Consider the following 19,217-nt stretch of genomic DNA (forward strand, 5'->3'; position numbering starts at 1 on the left):
TTTAATTCTTAAGGTAGCCTTCCAAATGAGATTTGGCTTATCTGGCTTATCTGCCTCCGCCTCCCCTTTTTGTGGTACTGGCCATTAAACCTGGGACCTTCTCATTGAACTACATCCCCAGTCCTTTATAAAACATTTATTGAGGGGCTGGGGATTTAGCTCAGTGGTTCTGCTGCCTGCCTTACAAGCACGAGGTCCTGAGTTTGATCCCCACTGCCAAAAAAAATTTATTGAAACAGAGTCTCACTAAATTGCCAGATTGCCCAGGCTGGGCTTGACTTTATGATCTTCCTTCCTCAGCTTCCCAGAGGGCTTGGATTTACAGGCGTGTGCCAGTGTTCCTGGATTCTCCTTTTATAGATTAAGAGAACAGAGGACCAGAGAGAGGAGCAGGTGCTCATAATCCCGCTGCCACTTCTGGCTTTTGGACTGCACCCTGGGCATGTTGGTGGTTCCTTCTGCTGAAGCAGTGCAATAAGGTGGTTAGGAATTCCTAGAGACTATTGTCTTTTTACTCTTTAGCAGAGAGTATGGGATGTTTGACAAAATAGAAAAGAAAAATATTAATTGATGTAATTGTTTTTATAAATAGAAAGTCTATGATATATAAATTTAGCCATTTCATAGATCTTTAAACTCTTGATCTGCTTTGTGTCTTGAAGTCTACAGAACCTTTTGAGACTTGCAGAGGACTTGGCTAGGATGGATGTGGTGTGTTGCCTTGGAATCCTAGTGATTCAGAGCTGGAGAGTACTTCAGAGAGTTCAGCTTCTTCCCCTTTTATCAAGGAGGGAGCCAATTCCATGTGGCTTCAGGGACCAGTCCCAGAGCCTTCTCCAGACAGCAGTAGCGCTGGGGGGAGGGGGCAGAGGTTGCTATATGTCCCCAAGGAGTGCCCCTTGGCAGTGCAGTCTCCTCTCTGCAGCAGGAAATGAGAGTCTGGTCTTCTTGGCTTCCGCAGACTTCTACCCTTACCAGTCTGGACCATGTCGTGATTGGTTGTTCTTTTTGTAAACATTCAGTATGATCCATAAAGTCATCAAAAGTATTAAATTTGGGCCGGGGATTTAGCTCAGTGGTTCCGGCTCCTGCCTCAAAAGCACAAGGTGCCAAGTTCAATCCCCAGTACCAAAAAAAAAAAGTATTAAATTTTCCATTGTTCGACAACTTAGGTCGTTGAGATGTTTTCCAAAAAGATCTCATTTGACTCTCAGTTGAACTGTAAAATAGTGAGTGCCACACTTGATAATTTTATTGTTTCTGATTTAAAATTGCTCACCTGAAACAGTTTATGCTGCTTATTTGCTAATGGATAAAGCAGCACAGAACTGCAGTAGATTGTAGTTGCTCTGAGGGGAAAGCAGTGTACACATAAACCAGGAGCCTCTGGCTTCAAACCCATTAGCCACGAACTTGTTCAGAGATTTTAGGGATGAACCTGCCTGTAGTCCCAAAGCCTCCTTATCTGCAAGTGGGATTAACTGACTAGGATTAACTCTCCCTCCTGGTTACCTTTACCTCTCATTCTAAGAGGTAGAAAGTCAGTGAGTAAGATAGCCAGTTAAGATAACTATGGACTGGGGCCGGGGATTTAGCTCAGTGGTGCCACCGCCTGCTTCCCAAGTGCCAAGTCCTGAGTTTGATCCCTGGTACCAAAAGAAAAAAAAAAAAAAGAAGATAACTATGGACTTATTTCCTTTGAGTCTTTAAAATGCAATATGAATATAGATCACAAATGCTTTTAGTAGTTTATAACATTTTATTTATTTCTTTTTTTTTTTTTTTGGTACCAGGGACCGAACTCGGGTCCTTGCACTTGTGAGTCAGGCAGCAGAACCACTGAGCTAAATCCCCAGTCCCATTTTAGTAGTTTATAACTCACAGGGCCTAGTACAAAATGAAAACATGGGGCTTCTTTCCAAAAATTATTAAGAATTTTGAGATAGAGGAGCATGAAATGCAATGCCAGGATCTTCAGAGTTGCACATCCACGAAGCTGGCCTTGGTCATTTAGGAAGTGTCCATGACTTTGCCAGGAGCCTTACTAGGCAGCAGGGATGCAATGATACAGACCTGCCCCTATCTTCTTGGGACCTAGTATTGGAAACAGCTATGAAATAAACAGCCCTGATAGTGAATCTCTTGGTGAAAACTGGACAGGTACCAACAAGGACAAGGACACGATGCTGTGGGAGTGCATCACCATGAACCTCACCTGGGCTGAATCTCATTTATTTGTATCTTTCATTTTAATATACTCATGTTTACAGTGTGGGATTTCTTTTCCATCTTTTCCAGCCATATATAGAAGAAATTTGTGAAAGTCTTCGAGGCAACATTTTTCAAAAGTTTATGGAAAGGTATGCAACTTTATACACACACATATATATACATACATATTGGCCATGACTTATGTGTCAGCCTTTGTGCTAGACTGTTTCCTCTATACATTATAATTTAGAGTTTTTATAGCTTCACATTCCTTTGGCCTTCAGTTCTTTAGCTTCAGTTGATCTAAAATTTAAATAGACAAGGGAACTTCAGTTTTAAAAGTATCTTATTGGAAAGCCTTTGCTAATGCAAGTATGGGTGTAATTTATCAGATTTATTTCCTTGGATTGTGATGGCATATCTCCCAAAGGTAGACAAACCTAAGCTCCATTCTTCATGTACTAATGGAATTTAAGGGCATAGGCTAAAGTGTGTTTATGATTGTATGCACCATTAAAATACCTAAGAATTGGGGCTGGGGATTTAGCTCAGTGGTGCCACCACCTGCCTTGAAAGCACAAGGACCCAAGTTCGATCCCCGGTACCAAAAACAAACAAACAAAAAATACCTAAGAATTATGTTCCTGTGGGTTACTCAAACCATAGAGCATGTTTGTCATGTAATATTCTGCAATTTTCCAGTAGTACCTATAGAAACATTTGTCTCATGTGCTGTTCAGATACCCACCCATCAGTTTTGCTGTAGGTCATGCCTCTGACAATGCACTGTTGGAAGTAGACTTCCTACAGCCGAGTCTGCCTTCACACTATCCTTCTCGCCCTAAACTGGGATCATTTCTAGATAGTTGACACAATGATCATATCTCATTGGTGGAGCTGTATGTAGCTCCTCAGTAATTGTACTTAAAGAACCAACACTGGTTTTCTGTAGTTTTCTTCTCCATGTACTCACAGAGCTAAATCAACTAAAAGCAGTGTTGTAGGCTGGGGATTTAGCTCAGTGGCACCACACCTGCCTGGAAAGTGCAAGGTCCTGAGTTGAATCCCCAGTACCAAAATAAACAAACCGTGTTGTGATTCTACTAGAGTTCAAGAGATAATTTTACCCTGGGGTGGAGTCAATACTTTGCGAAAGGAATATACATACAAGTTGATTATATTCTTCTGAGCCAGAAGGCAGCACAGTGAGGTCAAGGAAAGGGCTATGGCTCTGCACTGCTGGCTCTAGGCCTCCATTGCCGGTGTTTCTCAGATCTGCGCTTTCCCACCTCTTGAGTCACCCTTGTGTTCATATGACCCTTGGGAGAAGAGAAAGATGGGCTTGTAATCCAAAGCCAGGAGGCAAGTCTTCCCTGGATGTGTTGTAACTTCAAAGAACATCCTTCTGCCAAGCCTGAGCTGGCTAATACATAGCCTTTTCCTTCCCCAAGTTAGCCATCACCTGTTCCAGGGAATTCAAGGGAAACTGCTTGCATTTCAGGAAGCATGCACACCACATGTTTTAAAGCATTTATAGTTTTGTGTAAGTTATTTTCAAAATCATTTTGTTAATCCTTACACTTGTCAGTTCTTTTTCTGTTAATGCATTCTCAAATTTAGAAATAGAAATTCCACGTCAAGTTGCAAGTTTTGGTTTTGGAAAGCACAGATCCTCTCTAAAGCATCATAGGATTGGCAGATTGGGCTCCAAGTTCAGGTGACTCCCTCCTGGTGGCCACCCTGCAGTCTGGTAGTAAAGAGGAAGTACTCAGAAGTATGGCTGTCACCTCCTCCAGAGGCCTGAACAGGGACAGGGACTAAACTCTCAATGGGGCTGGCTCTGGAAGCCTGATCTGTGGAGGCCTGTGAGCCTGTTGCACAGGCAGCAAGCCTCATGCTGTGCAGTACAGAGACTGAGTGAGCATCACAGTTGAAACAGGCTGCCTCCTCCACTGCATCCAAGCACTTCAGGGTCTTTAACTGGCCTTTGAGGCCTCTGCAGGGGCTCTGGCTACTAACAGCCTGTAGTTTTTTTGTTTTTGTTTTTTTCATTTTTCTTTTTCTTTTTATCCTTTTATTGGTACATTTTAGGTGTACAATACAATGACATTCATCATAGGAGATATGCACCTTTACATACTCTCTTGGTTCTTATTTTTCTCCCCCTTCTCCTGCCCTCCCCTCAACCCCTCCATCCCACCCTATTTACAAAGACTTTGTTTCCATTTTTTCATTTTCTCATATTAATTCCATTCCCTTCTTTCCTTTCCCCTACTCCTCCCACTTCCCACTCCCCTTTGCCCCTTTTCTTCCTATTTCACATCTATTATACCTTTTAGTCCTTATTTACACTTTCAGTTTCTCACACTAGAGAAACTATTCGGTATTTACACATGTGTGTCCTATTTATTTCACTTAAGAGTATCGCCTCAATGTGCACCCATTTAGCAATAAATGTCTCTAATTTCTCATTTTTGATGGCTGAGTAGTACTCCATTTTATTAAAAAACCACATCTTCTTTATCCAGTCTCCAGTTGATGGGCACTTGGGCTGTTTCCAAGTTTTGGCTATTACAAATTGTGCTGCTATGAACATGGGTGCACATATATCACTGTGGTATGATTCTTTCAGTTCTTTGGGAAAGATACCCAGCAGGGGACTAGCTGGGTCAAATGGGACTTCCAGTCCTAGTTCTTTGAGGTATCTCCATACTGATTTCCACCGTGGCTGCACCAGTCTATACTCCCACCAGCAGTGGAGCAGGGTTTCACTTTCTCCACAGCCCCGCCAGCATTTGTTGTTGGTTGATTTCATGATAGCAGCCATTCTTTCTGGGGTGAGGTGGAATCTCAGTGTTTTCATTTGCATCTCTCGAATGACCAGTGATGTTGAACGTTTTTTCATATGTTTATTTGCCATGTCTACTTCTGAGTGTGCGAAATTTCTGTTCATTTCAGATGCCCATTTTTGGATTGAGTCTTTAAATTTGGGAGGTCTGATTTTTTTAAGTTCTTTATAGATTCGAGATAGTAGACCTTTGTCTGAGGAACAGCAGGTGAAAATTTTTTCCCACATTGTGGGTTGTCTCTTCACACTGCTGGTGGTTTCTCTTGCTGTGCAGAAGCTTTTTAGTAAAAAAGATCCCACTTGTTGATTGTTTGTGCCAGTTCACGGGCAACTGAGGTTTTGTTCATAAAGTCTTTTCCTACCCCAATGTCTTCAAGAGTTCTACCTAACTTCTGTTCCAGCTGGTTCAGCGTTTCTGTTTTTATATTTAGATCTTTAATCCATTTAGATTTTAGCTTAGTGCATGGTGAGATATATAGGTCTAGTTTTAGTCTTTGGCAAGTTGAAACCCAATTTCTCCAGCACCATTTATTAAAGAGACTATCTTTCCTCCAGCAAGGGTGTTTGGTTCCTTTGTCAAAGATGAGGTGGATGAGTGTGTCGGGAGTTGTTTCTGCATCTTCTAATCTGTTCCACTGGTCTTCAGGTTCTTTGCCAGTACCATAACAGCCTGTAGTTTTCACCAAGGCTTCTCCTTCTGCCCTGGTGTTGATCAAGAATAGTGAGTACTCAAGTCGCCCAGAGGCAGACAGGGCTAGGCCCTGACCCCTAGAGAACCAAGGAGGAACGTGTCACAGCAAATCCATGCTTAGTGGGCTAACATGCACTTCTTCCTCTCTTCCTGGTTTGCTAACACTCAGGCTACTTGTAAAGAGTGCCAAGTCACCCACCATTCCTTAGCACCAGCTCTGAGTGCCAGGATCTGTGAAAATGAAGTGTACATGAGCCCATGAGTCCAGTGGAAGTTCAGGGACCGGTTATGGATTTATTAATATGGGGAACACCCAGATGGTTGTTCTTCTACAGGTACATGCTGGAAAAACTTAGGGTTTCTCAGAAAATAATGGTAATTTACCAACTTCATAGAGATGTTAGGAAAATCAATGAAATGCTCTTTAAAAGTAATTTTAGATTCACTGAAAAAAGTTACTGATTACAAAGAATTCTTCTGGTTTGGAGTTTTAATCTTATTAGCATTAGAAGTATTTGCAAAGGATCTTTATTTTTTTGAGGTCCTATTAAATAAAACCCATAGGGAATTGTGGTAGTTGGGTGTTCTGCAGCATTCTCTTCCACGAATGTTAATACCTGTAACACTATTAAATCACATCTAATATTTGACACTACATGATTCAATACAGCTATATGATACAATTATACAAAATGTGTTAACATCAAAGAATGCAACCAAAATTAAGATAGCAAACAAAACCTATATACCAAATAGTTTCTCTAGTGTGAGAAACTGAAAGTGTAAATAAGGACTAAAAGGTATAATAGATAATGTGAAATAGGAAGAAAAGGGCAAAGGGGAAGGGGAAGTGGGAGGAGTAGGGGAAAGAAAAGAAAGGAATGGAATTAATATGAGAAAATGAAAAAATGGAAACAAAGTCTTTGTAAATAGGGAGGGATGGAGGGGTTGAAGGGAGGGCAGGGGAAGGAGAAAAAATAAGAACCAAGAGAGATTATATAAAGGTGCAAATTTCCAATGATGAATGTCATTATACTGTATACCTAAAATGTACCAATAAAATATATATAAATATTTTTTAAAAACCTATATAACTTTTTTCTTTTCTCTTTTTTCCAAAAAATACTGCCAGATGCTGATGTTCAGTGTAATTTCTTTGCCTGTTCAGTTACAGAAAGTGGTGCTCAGTTGTAGAATGTATTGTACCTTTTAACACCTGATGTGTACATCCCATGTAATAGAAAGGGCAACAATAAAAAAACAATCCTAAAGAAAGAGTATGGAAGAAAAAGATCTGTAAGCATGGTCTTATTTTCTTTTGTTGTCCAGAATACTTAAACTCTTGAGCCTCCCAGAAATTGGAAGCTAAATAAAGCAACTCAAGTTTCCTTTAAAAAAAAAATACTTGTAACATGCACTTCACAGATATTCCTTCTGTCTTTCCTCTCCTCCTTTTCCCCTTGTTTTCTTTTTTCATTCTAAGAGCACTGGATCCTGTTTCTTTGTAAGGAATCATGCTACCAGCTAGAAGAGATCCAGTTATCACCAAGAATAGTCTATACTTGCAAGGAGAATTCAGTTTAGGACTTATTTTTTTTCCTTCCATCTTTTCTTTCCCCTCATGCCTTCTGCCTTTCCCTCCCTTCTTTCCTTGCTCTCTCTCTCCCCTTTTTTTTAATAATGCAAAGGATCAGTCTTGGGCCCTTGCACACCTTAGCACTGAACTGTACCATCATCCCCATAGTATGCATTTATTCTGAACAGATATTTAATAATTAACTTAAAGATATGTTGTTCATTAATTAAAAAGCAATCAAGCCGGGGATTTAGCTCAGTAGTTTTGCCGTCTGCTGCACAGGCACAAGGACCCGAGTTCGATCCCCGGTACCAAAAAAAAAAAAAAAAAGAAAAAAAAGCAATCAAAATAATGTATTTACTAAGTAAATATTGATAGTTATTTTTGTTAATTCATGGTTGAAAACACTTGCCGAGCAATTTAGAAGATTGTAGAAGCATGTCAGTATGTGTGACATTGAATTTTGGGGTACTAAATCTGAGAGATTCTCTTCCATACTCTTTGTATCTTTGAGAGGCAGTGCTAAATGTTGATTAAATGCCTAGAGCCTATTCATCTGGGTTCACATGGGCTCCACCCATTCTCTCACCATGTAACCTTGGCCAAGCCACTTGGTATTTAGCTGCCTTAATATTCTCTGCTGTAAGATGGGATCTCAAAATAGTACCTGTCCTTAGAACTGTTAAAAGGAGTGCACATCTGTGCACTACCTGGCACATGCTAAGCACAGTTTGTTTGTTTGCTTTTTGGGTTTTTTTGGTACTAGGGATTGGTCGAACTCGGGACCTTGTGCTTGCAAGGCAGGCAGCGGAACCACTGAGCTAAATCCCCAGCCCTAGTTTTTTAGTGCTTACTACTCTTAAAATTATTTGTAAACATTAAATTTTTTATTATTTAGATCTGCACTGTCTAGTATGGTAGCTACTAGTCACTAAGATACTGAGCACTTGAAATGAGACTAGTCAAAATTCAAATGTACTGTAACTGCAAAAGATACACCAGCTTTTTATGGCCAGGGATTTAGCTCAGTGGTTCTGTCGCCTGCCGTGCAAGTGCAAGGTCCTGAATTTTATCCCCGATACCAAAACAAAAAAAAAAACCAAAAAACCACCAGATTTTGAAGGTCTTCTATATAAATAAGTATATATAGAGAGTATCCTCTTGATAAATTCATACGGATTACATGTTGAAATAATCTTTTTTTTATCCATTGGGTCAGTGAAGTATATTATTAAATTATATATGTGACTTGTGTTATCTCCCTGTTGGATAGTGCTGTCAGATAGAAATGTCAGCATAGTTATGATAATTAAGGGAGAGACATGAATCTTTCATTTGATTTGTAAAGTAAATCGATGATTGTTGGTGAATGCTTTGTGAAAAGAAAATGCTTGAGATAACTTGCCCTATTTGAGGATCCACATAAGTAATCCAATTCTAGCTTATCTTATAACATTGTTCTACATGTCCATTTAATTTGATACTTCTCGGTGATTATTTGTGTTCTCTTTTAGTGACAAGTTCACTAGATTTTGTCAGTGGAAAAATGTAGAATTAAATATTTATGTGAGTATCATCTTTTTATTTTTCCTTTCTTAAATTAAAAATTTTTTGGCTTAACCTCATGAGAAAATATTCTGGAGCATACTTCCCAAGGGTACACTGTCTAAACAGATGTCCTCTGTACAGTTCTGTGTTTTCAAAACCCCTCCTCCCTTGGTCACTGACAGACAATTGGAATTTTAACTGTTTTTCACTGACAGATGAATGTGCTTATTTACATAGAAAGGCTATTTCAAGCACTAATTGATTGACCCTTTAACAAAAATAGTAGTCAAAATACGTATCTTCTTAATACAACTTCCATGTCCTTGTCTTTTGCCATTCTTAACAAGTCCCTTTTCTTATCAGTTATGATAACAAAAATTGGATGTAATAATAAAAATAACGGGCTGGGGATTTAGCTCAGTGGTTTCACTGCCTCCTGCGCAAGCGCAAGGACCAGAGTTCGATCCCCGGTACCAAACAAAAAAATAAATAAATAACGACGTCTTTTAGTAGAACAAGATTTTTTCCTTTTTTATTAGTTTTAGAATGACAAAAGCAGTCTTCAAACACAGGCTGCTTTCTAGCATGTGTTTCCTGGGGTTTCATCTTTCAGTTTTCAGCAGCAGTACTTCTGGATGTTACCTTTACTTCCCCTTAGACTGCATATTTCCTCCTGCAGCCCTTCTAACCCCTCCACTATCTCCCTCTCAGGCTTGCAACTGGACAAAAGAATCAGCCAGATCCATTGACCTTCCTTCCTCCCTCCCTCCTTTCTTTCTTCCTTTGATTCACACTTGAAACAGTACTGTTGGAAGAGAAATGTTTTAAACCTCCTTTTCCATCATATTTCCCGGAAAGACTTAGAAGTAAGAGCTATAACACACATTTTAAAAATCCCTAACATCTCCCATGGATCTGTGGGCAGACCTCATGTCCTCGAAGACTCTGAGCATCGGCTCAGCAAGCTTATGTTGTGGTAGGATAGAAGAAATAAAAGTTGGTGAAAAGGAAACAAGGAAATCATAACTTAAAAAATGTACTTATGGGGATTTAGCTCAGTGGTGCCGTCGCCTGCCTCGCAAGGCCCTGAGCTCGATCCCTGGTACCAAAAATAAAAAAACTGTTCTTAAAAGAAGACTGCAACTTCTAGGAGTCAGCCAGAGTTTGGTTAAATTTAGACTCTTTCCCTACTAGACCCATCACACGCAAAATTCCTCAAGAATACTTAAAAGTCCATAAATTTACTTAATTAAAAAATAAGGAGTAGGACCCTGATCCAAAGTAAAGGAGCCAGTTAAGCAAACCCAAAGAGTATATAAATTACCTATTTTTTTAAAACCCACCCATATCTGTAAAATGGGCTAATACCCTTCCAAGGGGTGTTACCTTTTCCCAGGCTTTTCCACCCCTTTAAAGAAAAAAGAAAAAATATATATATATATATATTCCCAGTTCCATTTCTCTGAGCACTCACACTCTACTCTTGAGTGCCTCCTAAAATCTCTGCTAATCCTTCTCATGCATCTTACTTCTGTGTCCTAAAAATTACAACGGGAGTCATCAAACCTGCTACAGAAGAATGGGTTAGCTTCCTTATTTTAGCTCAGAAATCTCTCAGACCCAGTGACAAGATGAGGCCCTGTGATGCTTCAAGTGTTGTATGGGGAACCCTTGGCATCTTCACCCTGAATTTGCCAGAATACAGGAGCATTAGACATTTGCGATTGTGTGATAGCCTCTTGCCATAAATGTAAGATTCGCTGTCTGCCTTTGTACCTTTTTTTAAAAATGGATATAAGTCAATGAATATTTGAATACACAGAGACAGAAAAATCTTTACAGGAATATCAAATAACATAGTAGATATTTCTCTTTCCAGGAATTGAGGTTTAGTTCAGCTCCTACCACCCTCCTGGGTGGGCTAGACTCCTTCCAAAAACAAGAACACAGGAACACGGGCACAGTAGAGTTTAAGGGAGGAGAGGTTTATTTTGGTTCATGTTTCAGTCCATAGTCGACTGGCTCCAAGGCAGGACAGCATGGCATAGGGGCCTGGGGTAAGAAAGCTGCTCACAGTGATATAGGGGGAAGAGATGTTGTAGCGGCAAAATGCCAGCTGGAACATACAGACAGTTGTCCAGGAGAATGGAAGACACACCCAGAAGGTTTGGAGGCGAAGTGTACAGTTTTTATTTTTAATGCCAGTGGGTCAGTCTGGGACTTTTCCACAAAGAGACTAACCCCCCTTTGGAATTGAGCAGGAGAGGTTAAGCTCTCCAGAGAGGGGCAGGCTTGCGGAGTTGAGCATTTTGCATTGGTTACATAGAACACAAGTCATCTGGGCCCAGCAAATTGACTGGTTATCAGGTATACAGAGAGCAAGCTCAGCGCACAGAGCCACCTCCCATTTACATTTGCCGGGGAGATATAATAAAACCAAGAACAAAGAAAATTCTTGAGATGCTTGAGAGGAAGTGTCCGGACACATTGAGGGAATGGGAGAAAACTTTCCCACCAGTAAGGTTGGCTTTAACTGCAGAGAAACACATTCTCCATTCAATGTTAACTCCCAAACCTACTAGATATTCGAAATGTGAGTTCGTGTTTTCTAAAATCGAAGAATGAATTCTAGGAACAACAATGGAGGTTAAGAGTAGAAAAAATTGGGGCTGGGGATTTAGCTCAGTGGTTCCGCTGCCTGCCTTGCAAGTGGGAAGTCCCGAGTTCAATCCCCGGTACCAAAAAAAAAAAAAAAAAAGAGTAGGAAAAATTTATTGGGAGAAAGAAAGCTTCTGCCTAAGAAAGACAGAAGGGGGTCCGGAAAGTGGGTTACCCCGCCTTTGTACCTTTTAATGCTACTAAAACTACTTACACGCTAGAGCATTACTGAACAAGCAATTGCTGAAAAGAGGAAAGTGCCGATGAATAAAGCCTCTTTATGTTCTTTGCTCACATTTGGTCTTGTTTCATGCTCACATGCCCAGCACGAGTCCTCTCTCTTTGCTGATGTTATCGGTAAGAAATTCACATGGTTTTAGTTTTACTTCATCATTGCAGCTATGGGAGTACTTAGAATATCTAGTCTGTCATATGATGTTGTTGAAGTAAATAATACCAGTTAATCTCTTTGTAATAATACCAGTTAATCTCTTTACCTAACCCACAAAAACAACCAGCATATAGTCCATATTCTCTTTTTTGACCAGGCATGAGGGTGCATGTCTGCTGCTTGGGAAGCTGAAGCTGGAGGAGTATTAGAGCCCAGAGGTCTGAGACCAGTCTGGGCAACATAGCAAGATCCTGTCTAAACATCAACAGTAAATTCTTTTATCTTGTATAGATGAGGTACAAATGGTTATCAAGAATCACACAGTAGGAAGTGGTCAGCTTTACCATTACTGAGTCAGACTATCTGGCACTTACAGTTTGAGTAGGAGAGGTTGAATTTGCCTCGTGGTTTCAGTTCATGATCTCTGGGTTCAAGGCAGAAATATTATGGAGGAAGACTAGTGGAGCAAAGCAGCTTACATCACAGTGACTGGGAAGCAGAACACAGGGGACGAGCACCAGGAAGATATATACCCTCCAAAGGGCCCAGTGACCACCTCCTTCAACTGCTAAGTGTAGTGCCCCATGATCTAGTTACTTCTCTAAGAACCTCTTAATCCAGTCAGTATGTCAAGTTTAACTGGTACAGCCTCACTCCTAGAAATCCTTTTTTAAAACTTTTTTATTAGTACCTATTTGTCATACATCATAGGGAATTTGTACCTGTACTGAGCTAAATCCCAGGCTACATTGTATATCTTAATTCTTCTTTTTTCCCATTTTTCTCTCCTTCCTTTAACCCTTCTTCCTCTCCCATTTACAAAAGCTTTGTTTCCATTCTCTTTTTTTTTTCCCTTTTCTTTGAGACCATAATCTTAAGTGAAATAAATCAGACACACAAGTTTAACTATCACATTGTTTCTTTCCTGTGAGGAACCCAAAGGGTAAATAAGGAGCACAATGGAGGATAGACATTGGGAAGTTGGAAGAACATGTTCAAATAGGAAGGGTAACAAGGGAGCAGGGAGAGGGAAGAGAAGGAGGAGAAAAAGAAAAACCTCCTAGGAATCCTACTCCATTCTTGCCAGGCTGCAGGCTGCCAAGTAGGCCTCACATGCATTGGCTCCACACCCTCCCCTCCTCCACCAGGGAGTAACCACTCCTACCTTGGGAGCTATGCTGTGGCATTTAATGGCTTCCTTGAGTGGACTTGCTCAGCCAGGGCCTGGGCATCCTGTATGCTGTAGTATGAAAACCACCCTGGTAGGGGGTAATATTAGACGAAGTGTGAAGCCTTTTAAAAATGTCTCATCAGGCTGGGGATTTAGTTCAGTGGTTCCGCCACCTGCCTCGCAAGCTCAAGTCCCGAGTTCGATCCCCGGTACCAAAAATAAAAATAAATAAAAATGTCTCATCATAAAAATGAAGTATTTAGGGGCGGGGATTTAGCTCAGTGGTTCTGCCACCTGCCTTGCAAGCGAAAGGTCCTGAGTTCAATCCCTGGTACAAAAAAAAAAAGAAGTAAAGAGCATGTCACTTTATATGTTTTCAGTAGTTCATCCTATAATTAAGCACATGAATGTCTTGCCAATTGATTGATTATAAGAATTCCTGGAAAAATGGATAAAAGTACCACATTTAAAATTTGTCTCTATTTTTATGTAACTCAAACAAGGTAAGTTTTTTGTTTTTTGGGGTTTTTTTTTTTTTTGCTTAAATTCTTTTATTGGTACATTTTAGGTATACAGTACGTTTACATTTATCATTGGGTGCTTGCACCTGTACATGATGCATCTTGGTTCTTATTTTTTCCCCATTCCCTGTCCTCCCTTCACCCCCTCCACCCTTCCCTATTTACAAAGACTTTGTTTCCATTTTTTCCATTTCTCATAATTTTTCCTTTCCCTTCTTTCCTTTCCCCTTCCCCTCTCACTTCCCCTACCCCTTTGGACCTTTTCTTCCTATTTCAAATTATCATTTATTCATTTTAATCATTTTAATCCTTATTTACACTTTCAGTTTCTCACACCAGCGAAACTTGGTATTTACACATATGTGTCCTATTTATTTCACTTAAGAGTATGGCCTCAATATGCATCCATTTAGCTATAAACATCTCTAGTTTCTCGTTCTTTATGGCTGAGTAGTACTCCATTTTATTAAAAAAAACCCACATAGGGCCAGGGATTTAGCTCAGTGGTTTCGCCACCTGCTGCGCAAGTGCAAGGACCTGAGTTCCATCCCTGGTACCCCCCCAAAAAAAACCAAAAAACAAAAAACCCCCCCACATCTTCTTTATCCAGTTTGCAGTTGATGGGCACTTGGGCTGTTTCCAAGCTTTAGCTATTACAAACTGTGCTGCTATAAACATGGGTGCACATATATCGCTGTGGTACGATTCTTTTAATTCTTTGGGGAAGATACCCAGCAGGGGAATAGCTGGGTCAAATGAGACCTCTAGCCCTAGTTCTTTGAGGTATCTCCATACTGATTTCCACAGTGGTTGCACCAGTCTGCACTCCCACCAACAATGAAGAAGGGTTCCTTTCTCTCCACACCCCACCAGCAGTTGTTATTGGTTGATTTCTTGATAGAAGCCATGCTTTCTGGGGTGAGGTGGAATCTCAGTGTTGTTTTCATCTGCATCTCTCGGATCACCAGTGATGTTGAACATTTTTTCATATGTTTATTTGCTGCTTTTACTTCTTTGTCTGAGAAATGTCTGTTCATTTAAGATGTCCATTTTTGAATTGGGTCTTTACATTTGGGGGATCTGATTTTTTGAAGTTCTTTATATATTCTAGATAGTGGTCCTTTGTCTGAGGAACAGCTGCTAAAATTTTTTCCCCACACTGTAGGTTAGCTTACAATGTGGGAAAGGTGTAGCTCTTAGCTCTGTTAATGGTTTGAGTGTAGAAGGTTTTAATAAGATAAGATCCCAGTTGTTGATTCTTTGTGCTAGTTCTTGTGCTACTGAGGTTTTGTTCATAAAGTCTTTTCCTATGCCAATGTCTTCAAGAGTTCTACCTTACTTCCAGCAAGTTTAGTGTTTCTATTTTAATATTTAGATCTTTAATCCACTTTGATCTTAGTTTATCCACTACTCTGATTTAAGCAAACTAAACCCACAGATAGTATTTTATTTCTGTAACTCCAAAAATAAAAACTCACAGCTAACGCTATATGTCCTTGCCAACCAACAAGCTCAATGACGATATTATTCTAACTATTCACCACTTTGACTCCCTCTTCCTTGTCCAAGAAAATTACCATTGCAACACTGTCACTGGGATAACTGCTTTGTCTAAGGAAGTCGACATTTCCACAGAGATTCGGAATCACGTAAATTAATTCCACATAACTGTAAAACTTAGTCCTTTATATGCTTTTAACGGGCATAGATTGTTATATTTTTCTGCAACTTAAGATTTCTATAGTCAACTGGCTAAATATCCAAGTTTCTAAACACCAAAGCTTGCTTTGAGTCAATTTCTCCTTCCATGGTAAAACATAAACACTCAGAGTGCAAGTTAATGTAAAATTTGTCTTGCTTTGTATTCTGGAATTGACAAAAGGTGGAAAGAGATTGTCATGTGACCCAAGGTCCCTGCTGGTCAAGTGGTCATAGGGAGTTCCATCTCCATAGTTCCTGGATGAGCTTGGATGTCCTCCATTCCTCCAGGACCCTGAGCTACTTCTGTCTTCTACATCTCCGCCTCGGTGTCCGCGGGTCCAGCGCTGTCGGGCCGCCTCTGTTGCAGCTGGAGCTCCCACCACAGGCTGAGGCTGTGGGGTTGGAGGGGCCCAAGAAGGAGAGTTTTAATTTAGCTCGTGCTTTCATGTGATTCAGTCCATGGCTGTTGCCTCCAAGGGAAGAACATCATGGTGCAAGGGCAAGGGAGAGCAAAGTTGCTGAGATCATGATGGCCAGGAAACAGGGCAAGGGAACAGTGCCAGAAAAGAATGGGCGAGGGATCATTTGACCTAAAACCATGCATCCGTGGCCCACTCAGACACACCCAGGAGAGTGCTTTACTAATCTGCTAGGTGTTTCTTAATTCAACGAAGTGGACATATCAGGATTAATAGTCATAGTCATCAAAAAAGGACGCAGGGGGTGAAAAGAACTTGGATTCACTGAAATGTTCTTCAGCATGGGATTAGTTGAATATAGTACATTCAACCAATGGAGGATTGTGGAGTTCCTGTCCAACCCAGGGAAAGGGTTAAAAGTGATGAAAGTCAGCAAAACGCATGTGTTCGCTGAATGATCTTGGCTTGTGTGCCTTTCTGCAGGGAGGCTATCTCCTGAGAAAGGAGTATATAGAAAAAACGTACACACACAAACACAGAAAACCACACACACACACACACACACACACACACACACCCAAACCGACCATTCCCAGGCTCTAGCCAAGGCCAGCAATGATCCCTTCCAGCCACGCAGGCTTGTTGGCACCAAGTCACTTTTGTCTGGACACAGTACTTAAGAAACTGAGAAACTGAGTGTGGCATGGTGTTTTATTTCCCACCTGCTAAAAGCTCCATCTCATGTGAGATCCTTCATCTTTGGTGTGGTCTCCTACCTCATTGTGTGGTAATATATGCTTTGACTATGCTCATATCTGCTGTACTTTTTTTTTTTTTTGGTGCCGGGGATTGAACTCAGGTCCTTGTGCTTGTGCAGCAGGTGGCAAAACCACTGAGCTACATCCCAGGCCCAAAAGTCATGCTGCTTTTTTTTTTTTTTTTGGTACCAGGGATTGAACTCGGGTCCTTGCACTTGCACAACAGGCGGCAAAACCACTGAGCTAAATCCCCGGCCCTGCTGTACTGTTATAGTAAACTTACTTTCACCTTTTAAAATCATTATGTGGCTCTTCTCTGTTCGTGTGGGTTTCAAACCTCAAATTTCTGTGGCCACAACCTATGTGTGGCTCCTTGCTGTTACACCAAGTCTGACCGTGGAAAACACATGCTATTCAGCTGGAGCCCAGGCTGAGCCAGGGTAGGACAAAAGGCCATCAGAAAGACGGGAAGCATGCAGATAACCCCTACTTAGTGCTCTTCCCAGGGTGGACCTGCCCACTTCCTGCTGAGGGGCACACTGGGCCCCATGTCTGTGTTTCATTTTCCTGGAGACTGCCCTTGCTGGAGAGAACTAGGTCTGTCTGATTCACTTGGGTCTCTTACATCCAGCATCTGGCTGGCCCACAGAGTTTAACAGACCTTCAGAGTGAGCTCTATGGGTTCCCAGCCTGGGTTAGACTTGGGTTAAGTGGCTTGGCAAGAATCCTATCAGTTCTTTTTTTTTCTTTGCGGTTCTGGGGCTCGAACTTGGACCTTGCACTTGCAAGGCAGGTGCAGTGCCACTGAGCTAAATCCCCAGCCCATGAATCCTGCCAGTTCTGGATCTCAGTTTTTTTCTTCTTCAAGACAGGGATGATTGACATTGTAAATGCTTGCTTGCTTGCTTTCTTTTGTACTGAGAATCGAACTCAGGACCTTGCACTTGCCAGACAGGTGAGGCACTACTAGGCTACATCCCTGGCCCTTTTGTTTTTGAGACAGGGTCTCACTATGTAGTTCAGGCTGGCCTTGAACTCACTATGTAGCCCAGGCTGGCCTCAAATTCACATCATCCTCCTGCTTTAGCCTCCCAAATGCTGGGATTATAGGCATGTGGCACCAGGCCTAGCCTTGTAATGCTTTAATCCAATGGCACATTTACTTTCAAAGAGCTAAGTAAATATTACCTTTTCTTTGGTACCAGGGATTGAACTCAGGTCCTTGCGCTTGCACAGCAGGTGGCGAAACCACTCAGCTAAATCCCCGGCCCAATATTACCTTATTTAAAAACTTGCTGGGTGTAGGTGTGGTATCTCAGGCCTGTAATCCCAGAACTCAAGAGGCCGAGGCTGAGGCTGGGCTGGGAGGTAGCTCAGCAGTATAGCACCTTCCTGGCAAGCATGAGGCCCTGAGTTCAATTCCCAGTATCAAGAAAAAAACAAAAAAGTTTGAGGCAGGAGAATCACTGTGAATTCGAGGCCAGCCTGGATTATGTACAGTGAGACCTTGCTTCAAAAAAACAAAACCAAAAACCTTGTATAAGAATGTTTAGAGCAGCACTACTGAAAATAGTCAAAAAGGTAGAGACTATTTAAATATAATAAATGACTATGTAAAATGTTGCCTGTCCACACAATGGAATATTATTGAGTCATTAAAAAGTATGGCGGGGCATGTGATGCACACCTTCAATCCCAGCACTGAGGAGGCTGAGGCAGGTGGATCCCTGGGAGCTGGAGGCCAAACTGGGCTACATAGTGAGTTCAAGGCCAGCCCGAACTACATAGGACTACATGTCAAGACCCTGTCTAAAAAAAAAGGTAATGAAGCACTGACATACACTGCAACATGGATGAGCTGTACAAACAAGCAGAGTGAAGTCAGATACAAAAGCACACAGTGTATGATTTCATTTGTATAATGTGTCCAAAATAGGAAAATCTACAGAAACAAAGTAGATTGGCGGTTACCAAGGGTGGGGGCAAGGGGAGATGGGGAATGATTGTTTAATGGGTACAAGTTTCCTTTGAGGACAATGAAAATTTCTGAAAATAGATAGCCGTGACAGTACTTACTTAACAATGTGTGTACTAAATGCCACTAATGGTAAACTTGATGTGTATTTATCACAATTTTTATAAAAATAGAAAAGAATAAAAGACTTTGCAAATCTGTGCATGAGCCATCTCTCACGGGGGTGGGGTGGGGTTGTAGAATCTCCCGTGACCGGGGTAATCACGAAGGGAGACTCTTACACCCTAGGGGGCAAGGTGACGGGCGAGCACCGCAAGCCTAGTTCAAACTGAGACCCTAGGCGGCGTCAGCCTTCTCAAGGTCATATTCTGGCTGGTCGACCTCAGGCAGGAGATGCTCTGGAGGCCGGCCGGGTTACTCCATCCGGTGCGCCTGCCTCCCCAGTCTGGCTCTCAAGTCCCGGAGCTGCGACGCGTTGCCAACTCAGGTTCTGTTCTTGACAGTCCCGCCCCAACCCTGGTTTTCTCAGGTCTGAACACACCCTCGACGCAAGACCACGCCCACCCAGAAGAGCTGCTCCTGGCTCCACCTTTTTGCCTAGCAATCGGTTTCATTGTAGCCACGCCCCTCTAGCCGTCCGGTCCGGTCTCCACCCTCGGCGAGCCGGGCCCCACCTCTTCGGTTCCAGGCCACACCCCCTCGAGCCCTGCCCGTCAAAGCTACTCAATCCTGCCCCGCCCCCTCTCGCC

The sequence above is a fragment of the Heterocephalus glaber genome, unplaced genomic scaffold (genome assembly GCF_053883595.1).
Source record: "Heterocephalus glaber isolate CG9 unplaced genomic scaffold, H.glaber_assembly_v1.0 deba00001781, whole genome shotgun sequence".
Taxonomy (NCBI): Eukaryota; Metazoa; Chordata; class Mammalia; order Rodentia; family Bathyergidae; genus Heterocephalus; species Heterocephalus glaber.